Below are 9,527 nucleotides of genomic sequence, written 5' to 3'. Positions count from 1 at the left end.
ATTTTTTTTATTCATATCTAGGCAAGGGACGTGATGGAATACAAAGGAGTGTTAAGCTCCTGGCCACTTTCCTATAGGCACCAGTTTGCCCTATGTGTATATGCCTACCTTATTCTCAGCCACTCCTTTTCTTATACCTACTTCTTTGTCAATTGATAGATATCCCCATTCATTCCAGAACATCCCTGGAGATGCTCTAGTATCAGTGAAAAGCTCCCATGTAGAGAGAGAAACTCTGTTCACTAAAGATGAGAAAATACGAAGAGATTTGGAAGAACTCAGCAATCTAGAGGGATCAGAATACTCATTCCAAACAACTATGGATGAATTTGAGGGAAATCAGAAAGTTATTCAACTTGCTTTATAGGAAGCCCAGAATAACGATAACGAGAAGCAGCAGCACGAAAAGATGGTAAGTGGAAAATACCATTCTCCCAAATGTCAAACTATAGTGCATCATGGAAGCTGTAGATCAGCCAGGAAACTGTCTGCGAAGGAAAACAAGGTTCATGAGACATTTGAGTTAATTCTTAGAGGTAAAGGACCTCAGTGGGTTAACATCAAATTCACAAGATGTGAAATCCTTCCATGTGGTCAAAAGAGCCATCGTGTTTATTTTAGATCAACCAGGCCCTAATTAAATATTTTAAAATATTTCTTTACATTTTCAAATCAGAAAAATTTTATATGGTGGATGTTTCATATTTTGTAAGACAACGCTCAGTGGAAGATTTGTTTTGGAGATCTAGGAGCAAACTTTTTAGAGGGAAATAATGTATAGTAAAGAACTAGTAAGTTGTTATACAAATGTGTGAATAATCACTTAAACAAGTATTCAGGTTGACTTAAATGAACATATTCCATCTCTGTCTATCAGCTTACATACAAAAATTTATCATCCCTCTCTCCAATTTATAGCAGGGAGTTGTCAGAGACATGTCAACATCACCTGTCATCTCAGACAGTAAAACAGAGAGCGTGGATGCCAAGTGTCACATGGTACATTTGTACATGAAGAGAGGCACCAGCACTTTGCAGTCAGAAGTGTCCACCAGTGCAGAGGAGCTGGAACAACTCTGTGGCAAGTGGGTCACAGAAGCAGATACTGATACGTGAGCTTGAGAGGATGAGGTGGGATTTTGTGCTGGCTAAACTGAAATATGAACCTGAAGATAACAAAAAGCAAAGGCGTCATGAAGAGAGACTGGCATAGATTCATCAACAGGCAGTAAAAAGATTGGTAAGTAGGGAAAGACAAAGGGTTGGATGCAAGAGAGACTGAAACATTCACATTCTATGTTAAGCAATTTGTAAGGTTCTATTCTTTTGTGTCAATTAGTACTGTGACTTCTTTTAAAGTTAGTCTCGACTAGATGATCTCTACAGCCTGTATATATACTTAATGAGAATGGAGTTGTTCCACTCCCTAGAATATGAACTATGGTAACCTTCATTGCTATAAAATATATTAAAGAACAGTTATCTCACAAACTAAGTTTATGATGTAAGGATTTGAGACCTTTTTTTTCCTTATTTTTCTCCCTGAACATCAGAGGAATTGCTCTGAATGCAATGCAAACTTTGATCAGTTTTCTGCTTCTATAGTGGGATCAATTTCTTGGGTTGCAGTTAGATGACTCAGATAATAAATGCATGAATAAATGAGAGGATGAAAGAATCTACCAAAGTAATACAGATTTTCTAGATAATTAGTCAGATTTTTCAAGCCTGCAAAAGTAAATGTAGATGAAGTAGGTGAAGTCATTGTATGTTCAGACATATGAATCTGTTGTTAACAATAGTCCAGCCCAGAGGAGACTATTCTATTTGACTATTGTGTTATACTTACTCGCATGTTGGTCTTCTCCTGCACATTCTGTGCTCTAAATCAGGACAGGATAGAAGGATGTGTTTTACACAGTATTTCTAGCATTTGTGCTGGGGTTGTACACAGGAGCTCAGATCATTCACAAGAATGGCACTCAGCTAAATACTATAAAATACCTAAAGTTTTTCATACGTGAGATTTTTTTCCATATAACTAATCCATAGGCCTAGATAGGATCTCACAGTTAGGTGAATTAAAAGCAGTTCCAATAAAATCAATGAAGTTATATTACTGAAAAACTCATGAGGGTCAGGTCCAATACATATTTGGCTAAATTACTGACATGCATCTGGACTAAACAAATTAACTACTGAAATTTTTTATTAAATTAAGAGCTGAAAGTTTGCTGAAGAACATGTATAAAGGTATGAATGTACTCAGCAGTTTGTGCAACAGATGTAGAGATGGATACACAAAAAAGCCTTACCATTGGTATGCACTGACTTCACATGAACTGCTTCGTGTACCTGCATGCTCTTCCTTGCAGTAAACATGAGGTCAATTCCTTAATTTCTGAGAGAGAAAACCTAGCTCATGTTATGGATATGGGTGGGAATGTGATACCTATCATTTAACACAGCATAGCTGATTTGCACTCAGTTCACATGCTGACTTCTCTCACAGCAATTTTTGATGAACTAAGTGTGCCACAGGGCCAGGTGCACTCAGAGAAGCACATGGATGGGACAGGTGTGGAACACTGTTGTGTGACATAATGTGTATTTTTTCTTTTTCCCACAGTTTAGTCAAGGATTCTAAGACCAGAGTCTACTCCAGCCCCCAAAACAGTATGCCTTGTTCCTACAACTGCTTCATCTGTATTCGTGTTATTTACACACTAAAGGAGCTGGCCTTCTACATTTTACAAACCCATTACCTGTTTTGCTATTGTGCTCTTTTACATTCTCAAAAAGCTTTCCAGAATTACAAAAAAAAAAATTGTTCTTTAAAAAGTTAGCATATTGTACTCTCTTGCCCCCTTTTTTTCTGCTTTTTAATTATTTTTTTCCTCACTACACCAATCATACATATAGGATTTCAGCTATTATATGTACAGTAGCCTAATTATGGAAAATTAACTGATTGTCTCAAGAAAACTGCAACTGAATGATGTAATTTGACTTCATGCTGTCTCAACAACATGTTTGACATCATACAAGGGCATTCATCTATCCAAATAAAGTTACACACAACAAGAAATCATTTTGGAATGTGTTCTATTTTATCTCCTTAGATTAACATGGTGACTTGGGCATACCTTTAACAAAATGATCACAGAGGGGTTTCAGAGCTGGGTTTATTATCCTGGATGGAGGTGCTGAGGAGAATTTAATATTCTGCTATGTGCTTACTACCGTAAGCTGGGCAGAACAGAAACATTCTTCTCTGTGCTGCAATTACACACAGTCTCTATCAGCAATAGACCAGCAAGCACTGGTGAGTGCATATATACATTCTTTATAATTGAGGTATTGTGATTCCTGAAGTTTCCACATTAATAAGGAAAGATATCAAATATAGCCCCAGTAAAAGGCATTTTGTCTAGTGGGAATATGACTAGACCTTTTTCATACAACTTTAGTCATGCAGTAGAGGATATTTCCAGCTGAGAAAAGGTAAAGAGTCATCTACCATATGGTATGTCAGGTTAGAGTAAGTACAATCTTATCAACCTTCCTGTGTGGTTAGGATCAGAGCATAATTCATCCATATATCCTCATGCACATGCCTTACTGTGTTTTATTTAAATGTCTTGTCTCAGTCTGCATTCTTTTTGCATTGTGTTCTTAACAGGAAAATCACTTTAGGCCCCCTCACCATTTCAGTATTTCTGTGGGAGGTAGTGATTTGACTTTATTTTTTAAAGTTACTTAGGAGTAAGACCTGTAAATAAGCTGATTTCAAATCTGTGTTTTTCTCTCAATGAAATAATAAGAATGTCACCGAGAAACTGGGTGACGAAGTCTGTGCTTTGTTTTCTGCTGAATCTGACAACACTTCCTGGAGATAACCTGTATAGAAATATGATTTGCAATACCACAAGTGACTTCAAATACTTCTCTTCACAGTTTGTAACTCTTGGGTTTCCATTAGCAGGAGAGTAATTCAAATGACAGCTAGAATTGGTCACAGATGTGAGACCACTGGAAGTTCCACAATAGAGTTTGTACTGAAGCATTATTTTTATTACTCATTCAATGCTAATTTTTGGGGATGGGAAGAAGGAGCCTCTTGCATTTTAGTTTCTGTGCACAGGAAATAATACTAAATAGTCTTAAACATATTCCAAAATCATAAAACCAAGGAACAAAATAGGTTAGCCTTTTCCTGATAAATGCTCTCTGAGCTGTTGTGGGTACCCATGTTATACTTAATGTTATTCCCATATTGATGAGAGCCAGATTATTTTTTTTTTTTTGAGTTTTGTAGCTGTCTAGCTTCTGGGAGCTGCAGCTCAAAAATTGTTGATAAAGTCATGAGAAGTAGCGATACAGCATAGAACAGAAAAATCCAAGCTCCTCTCTAACTGCTTCAGGTCCTTCTGGGCTTTGACCAGCTCCTGCACTTCACTGGGCTGACAAACACCCCTTTTGAGTTGCCTGGCCATGCCCTATACCCTTATTTTACAACAGTAGGCACACTCATCACGAAGTGTATGGTTTCATGTGAAACCACAGGAAATGGTGCTTTCAGCTATTTCAAGCCTAAAAGTAGGCAGTATTTTACAGCTGGTTTGATTTCAAGAGAACCACAACAGGTAAAAAAAAAAAACCTTTTAACCCTCAGAGCTGTAATAACATACAGCTAAAATTTCAGAAGCCACTATGAAGAGCCTCAAATTAATGATTAAAAATAATATTAATTCCCACGGGTTTTGGCAGCTAGTTTGTGATTTATTAGTACCTGAATTGGGAATTGATGATCTTGGCAAAACAAAAAGTTTTCTAATTCACCTGCTAATCAAAGCTACATTTCATAGCTTTCATTTGTCATTCTCCCATAGGCTGTGCCAAATCAAAGGGCAAACTCACTTGGAAGTGAAAGGAAGGCACTGACTCATTAGTTAACTGAAACTTATTTTGTATTAAGCAACTTCATTCTGAAGCCAGAAATTTCTCTAAACTCAAAGCTGGGGGTGGGTTTTAGAAGGCTGTAAGGTCAGCTTTGTTGCAAAAAGTTTGCTCAGACTCTTACCAGTGAATTGGTGGCTTCAGATCTCGGATGGACGTTTGGAGCCCAAGGTGAGTTCCTACCTCTATACAGGCTTAACGAAACTGATTAAAACTCCCCCCTCACCCCCCCCAAATTCTGCATGGAAGGCTAAGGAGAGGGGGCGAGGAAAAGGGCAGTGCAGCAGAAAGGAAGCTCTTGCCAGAAGGTCTCACACAGTTTTCGGTCCCAGCGCGGCAGGGCTCAGCCGGCCAGGCGAGCCCCGGCTGAAGGCGCCCGGAGCATCAGCCGGAGCCTTGGCTCCCGCCGTGCCCGCCCAGCAAAGCTCATCCAGAGGCAGCCAGGCGCCTGTTAGCTTTGCGGGAACCCGGGACAACACACCGATTCGGTCGATCCAGCAGCTCCCTTGCCTTGCCTTGCCTTGCCTTGCCGGAGACCCCGGGATGCCCCGGGACTGCCCCAGGACAGGGGCGGAGGGAGCCCCGCCCCGGCCCCGCGGGCAGAGCAGAGCAGAGAGGGCAGGGCAGGGCAAGCCAAGCTGCTCTTAGGGGCAGGCTGAGAGCAGCGGGAATGACAGCCGGAGGGAAAGCGCTGGCTGGCCCTGTGAGCAAGACACGAAGAAACTTTGGAGACCTTCAATACGAGCAAGGGTGAGTGATTCGAGCCCTGCTGTAAGAGGAAGGAGGATGCTATGGGTGGGTTTTCATGCTCTGAAGAGTGTAATGCTAACTTTACTTATTTTCACTAGTGCAATCCCAGAAGTGTTGCTCAGAAAAAAACCCCAAACCCACAACAGTAATAATTTGTGAATAATGATTTGCAAGTTTCAGTTATGTGGGGTGAGGTGGGATAGGAGGAGAAAAAAAAATGGTTTTTTTTACCAAACTGCAGCAGTGTCACAGCTGCTTGGCAGTGCCTGGGTGCTCAGGTGTGCTGCTTGCCACCCTGAGCATGGCAGGCACAGGTGAGGAAAGAGGGTGTTAGTAAAGGCAGATGGTGGGACTCCTGTCTCACCAGTTTTATGGAAAAATTTGCCTGTAGCAAAGTGTCAGGTGCAGTTCTGCTAGTTAAATAAGGGGTTGCTGTTGCTCTGGATTGAATTGCTCTCCTTTCGGGAGTGGCTTAAAGGCCAGTACTACACTTGTTACCAGTTGTGAGTAGCCAGCTTCTAGGCGTAAAATACATCTTCTGGTTTTGCATGTTTAAAAGCAAGACACTTCACCTCTTTGCAGAGATGCACTATATCTGCATAAACACTTGTTTTCTTAGCTTTTCTCTAAAAAATAAGGTGTTTGTAGCACTGTGGTTAGGTTAATTAACTCTGCACTTCTGGGACTCCTTTCTTGTTTGAAGCCTGGGAGCTCTAATTGCTTAGCATTTCACATACTCAACTCCTTTCAAACTACTTAACATCCATCCAAAGTTGGGTATTTTATTGAAATAGTGATTTGGCTTCTTAAAAGCCGTGATCTCTTGAGATATGTTGTTACTTTATTGTTGCAAAGAGAATTTTAAAATCCTGCCTTGGTGCTTTTGTCCAAGGACCTTCCCATGTAGACGGATCAGGCTGTAGCATTGAGGCTAACTTTCCCAGAAACCAGTGAAAATGATTCTGTTAACCTCAGTGGTAGCTGGGTTAGCTGTTCTGGCTTGCAAAAGTACTTGAGAGGATTACCACTGTAGGTGGTGATGGCATCCTGTAGGTGTAAAAGTCTCATTACAGCCACAAAACTTTGCAGGTATATACAATGAGCAGCAACTTACATCAAAGTTGTTTGGTGTTTCCCACAGTGGTGTTCTGTCGCAGCAGGACCTGGTGGAGTGTTTGTTTGTTAGGGAGATTTTTGAGTGAGGGAAGCAAGAAAATAGGTCCTCGATTGCTTTCTTATGCAGCCTTGAAATCACAGTAAAGAAGTTCAATTTGCACTAAGAAATCTCTCCCCTGCATTCTTTTTTTTTGCATTCTGCCTCTGCAGGTTTCACTGCTGTTTGCAACTCCTGATATCCAAGTGGGTTAAACTTACTGGACAAAAAAAAAATGAGCATATGACTTTTTTCACCATCTTAGTAAAGTTAATGAAATTGAACTTCAATGAAATTGGTCACCAGCATGAACAAAGATGGCTTCATGTGAATGCTTGCGGGAAAGGGATGGGAAAAAAGTATGAGGTGCATTTCTGAGATGATGAGGGTGATTCTGGTTGAAGGAACAACATTCACTGGACTCCAGTTTCTCTGACTGGAGTGAACCTTTCTGTGGGCTTTGCCATCTGTAAGGCAAGGGCAGATGAATCTCACAGATATTAAGTGTGATGGTGTGCATCACACGTAATGTGTACTAAGGGCCTTAGCAGGAGGTTCAGGTACACAAATCGGGATCTTGTTACCTAAATAATTTGAAGTAGTACCATGATTGCAGTTTGGTAACTCCATTCCTAGTTTGGTAAGCGTTTCTCCAGTGCTCCTGCAGGACAGCCTGTGTCTGTCCCCAGTGCACTGCTGCACCACCTGGCTCCAATACCACCACTGCCCCTGGTCCCCAGAGCTCTGGGTGCTGCTTCCTGCATGTCAGCTGGTGCCTCTGCCTTCAGCACTGGTGTAAGTAGACATAAATGGCTTATAGGGCTTGGGTTATTTCCAACCAGGTTGTCCCCTGAAATGTGGTGTCTCTCTGGGGCCTGACAACCACCATCAGCCAGCTGGTGCTTAGGCTGGAAGTATCAGTGTTAAAGGGATGGATCTAAAGCTTGGAAGAGTTGAAAGCAGTGAGAATTAGTGGAAATGTTTGCATCTTTCTGGAAGCCAGTCTGCTCAGTGGCAAGAAAGAAGATACTTCTCTAGCCCCTTTTTCCTTCATTAAGGCTTTGAAGAAAAGTAGAGAAGGCCACAGTCTGGTGTAATTTTTTTCTCCCTAATTGCTTAGGTAGTCAAGCCTGTGCTCAGAAGGAAAAGCAGACAGTAGGGCTGGCATAGTCTATCTGGCTCATAGTGACTTAAAAAAAAAAAAAATCCTGGAAGAACCTTTGTCTTTGAGGGGAAATGCTACATAAATTGCAACTTTTTAAATAAATGTTTTTGCTATGCTGGTATTTGATCTTGCAGACTCTATGTGATTGCATCTCACTATGACCTTGTTGCTGGTGAACTTGGAAGCAAAGTGAGTTGACCTCTGTAAAACTGATGGTGTGTTTAAAGATGAGCATGTGCTTAACAGTATACTTTTTTGTTGGTCTAAATCCATGTGTGGAGCACTGTTCCTTATGTTACAGCATCCATAAAAAGGAAATATTTCCCTCCCTTTTGAAATTTGCAGGAGGCCAACTTGTCAGTTTTGACTTATATTCAAAATTTTTTGATGGATTGTGCTATGTAAACATGAAGCTTCTTAAATACATACATTAAAATACATAAATACATACGTAAAATGTGGAAGAAAATAGGTGTAACAGTAACATCCTCTTTGAATCATCCCTGGTCTGAGACTGCCCTCTCTTGGAGGCCATCAGTTTCTTTTCCTTTTTATGTTGGTTCTTCTGGAGAAATCACTAGAAAGTTTCAAAATAATTTGAGATATCTGCTGCTGTGTTCACCCCAGGGTAGACAACTGTCTTCTAGGTGATTTTTTTATTATTTTATTTTTTCTTTTCCTTTAGAAACAAGGGAAATTGATGGAAGATTAGAGAGAAACCAAATTTTCAAAGCATTTGTTTTGAATCTAGCGGAGGTAGAGTTCCAAGAAGCCAAAGGGATGTAGATGACCAAGCATTGCTGAATTTTTTGAGGGATTTCAACATCAAAGTACACCAACACCATAGGAAATCTTCTTATGATACTATGAGTGTCCTAAATCTAGCTGATCATACATACTTTTGAATTGCATTCTACTTAAACATCTCTTTAGTAATATGATCAGAGTAACAAGTGGTTATATGGATTAAAAGTTTTCTTTGGCTAAAATAATGCTGAAATATTTGTTTAACTAGACTGGCAAGGTAGGTTGGTAGACCTGTTTATCCAGCTTCATTCTGGTGGCTAGGAAATGTTTACTTTATTCACCTCTTCAGGTTTAAAAAAAATAATTCTCCCAGGTGATTTAATGTGATATAAACCTGGTGTGGTTGGTACAGAGAACTCTCTCCTATCTTGCTATTAAAGCCTGTCTTGATATATTTTGGTGAGTAGCTTATTGTTTGTTTTAAGGAGAAAACAAATTTTAATGTTTCTCCTGGCCTAGGAGCTTATCCATTTTACTTTACTACAACACTCCCCTGGAGCCTGGTTTTTGTCCCATTTCATGGGACATCCTGAGGCCAGAGGAGAGATTCTTGCCCTGATCTGTGTTCCTGGCCAAACCAAATATGCCCTTGACATTGAGAGTAAACCAACAGGCAGAAGACAGTCAGAGTTGTGGAAGGGAGGCAATCCAGAGCAGTGCTGAGGGCAGCTCCGTGAGACCACAACAGCTTCA

General features: G+C 40.4%; 1 long non-coding RNA gene across 2 annotated transcripts in view; it reads left to right on the top strand.

The window, feature by feature from the left end:
* LOC108495685 overlaps positions 1 to 3,067 on the top strand; it is a 42,928-nt gene extending 39,861 nt beyond the window's left edge. The window contains exons 2-4 of one of the 2 annotated variants that reach the window (XR_001874205.1): positions 160 to 412; positions 919 to 1,240; positions 2,630 to 3,067. This is a non-coding gene — a long non-coding RNA (uncharacterized LOC108495685). The remainder of the gene's footprint in view (positions 1 to 159; positions 413 to 918; positions 1,241 to 2,629) is intronic. The other variant, XR_001874204.1, reaches the window with a different exon arrangement.
* The last annotated feature ends 6,460 nt before the right edge of the window (positions 3,068 to 9,527 follow it).

Source organism: Lepidothrix coronata, unplaced genomic scaffold (genome assembly GCF_001604755.1).
Source record: "Lepidothrix coronata isolate B3197 unplaced genomic scaffold, Lepidothrix_coronata-1.0 Scaffold33, whole genome shotgun sequence".
Lineage (NCBI taxonomy): Eukaryota > Metazoa > Chordata > Aves > Passeriformes > Pipridae > Lepidothrix > Lepidothrix coronata.
Note: the sequence above shows the minus strand (reverse complement) of the source record. Positions and strands in the feature narration are given on the sequence as shown.